This window comes from Penaeus monodon, chromosome 32 (assembly GCF_015228065.2).
Source record: "Penaeus monodon isolate SGIC_2016 chromosome 32, NSTDA_Pmon_1, whole genome shotgun sequence".
NCBI classification, from domain to species: domain Eukaryota; kingdom Metazoa; phylum Arthropoda; class Malacostraca; order Decapoda; family Penaeidae; genus Penaeus; species Penaeus monodon.
Window position 1 is genome coordinate 3,093,761 of NC_051417.1, and position 1,479 is coordinate 3,095,239.

The 1,479-nt window shown below is 35.1% G+C and overlaps 1 protein-coding gene across 1 annotated transcript in view; it reads right to left on the reverse strand.

The window, feature by feature from the left end:
• Window positions 1-6: 6 nt before the first annotated feature.
• LOC119593290 (protein piccolo-like) overlaps window positions 7-1,479 on the reverse strand; it is a gene marked incomplete in the record, with an annotated part of 25,022 nt that continues 23,549 nt past the window's right edge. The window contains 1 exon segment of the mRNA XM_037942219.1: window positions 7-1,479. This exon segment is cut by the window's right edge and continues 1,242 nt beyond it.

Sequence of the window (1,479 nt, forward strand, 5' to 3'; positions counted from 1 at the left end):
ACTGTGGGTGACCCTGCTACTCTGGAGTGTGAATGCCTGTCACTTCAACAGAGCATGGAAGCCCAAACCATGGAATACAAAAATGCAGATCATTTTCTACCAGTTAGCTTACGGAAAAAAAAACTCATTGGCAATTCCTATCCAGTAAAGGGGAATCCTGATACACACACAGAATGAAAAGGAAACTTTTCATATCAACCAGTGACATGTTTGGCCAATAGTAGTGTTTCTCTTCTCTCAGTCACAGCTTTGCTGTCATCATTCCTTACCTATATCTAGAAATGGAAGTATCCTAACAACTGCAAAGGATGCAAACTCCCCCAAACAACAAAATATTAAGTAAAGAGTTGTACTCACATGTTGAGAAGCTGGGCTCCACCTCCCAGCCAACCAGTGTTAACAACAAAGGTTAGGACAACTTGACATACCAAGCAATAACAATTATTCATTTCCATAAATTATACAGGAAACACAAAATCTCTATATTAATCATACAAACCTTTTTAGATTTCTTATCATATGTAATAAATACATTTGATCCCTGTCATATTAAAGAAATAAAAAGAAATTGAACTTTACTGAAGAATTTTATCACTGAACAGACAAGAAAAGGAAACTTTTCCCTATCAGACCACAACCTCTGTAAAACAGCAACTTAAATAGCACCAAAGTACAAAAAGTGGAACCTCTTCCCCACCTCCTGCATATATTTGCTGACACTAACAGCTATGACCAAATTAACAGGTAAGTAGTTGCCACAATGATGATTTTGCTTCAAAATGAGGAAGATTTGCAACACAAGACACAAGATTTAGCAATAAGTATAAAACACTCTACAACACATACATGCACATGTTAGTAAAACTTAACTTGAAATGGAAACCAACACCCAATAGAAAATAAAAAAGATACTGATCCAACAATGCGTTGACTTTGATCTTCCTCCAATTTATTCCTTTCAGTACCATCATATGCATATGTTTACTGTAAGTTTTAACAATATAACAGATCATTAGAGATTTGTAACTGAAATACAAAAAAGTATCATTTGCAAAACAAAACAAAAACATCCTGAACTGAATTATGCCATCACATGTATCACAATCCTCGCACACACACCAGGCCATTCACCACACCTTAGGAAGCAACGACTTTTAACTGTCAGCTAAGCAAATAAATACTTTAAAAATAGAGTACCAATAAAAAGTAACTTGAACAACATTTAACTCCTAACAAAAGTCACCCTGTTTACTCTGTAACCAACAGCAGCCAAAAAGCAGCACCAAGATACTTACATTGCACCTGTACACTTGTTCCTAGATTAGATAAGACAAGCTAAAAGCTTAGGCAACATATCTAAAAGCAAATTACCTGCAGTTTATAAATGCCATATGCAGATACAGAAAACCTGCATAATTGTAAATGCTTTCATGTTCACAACTATTTCTGACAAAAAATAGCCTATAAACCACAAATCAT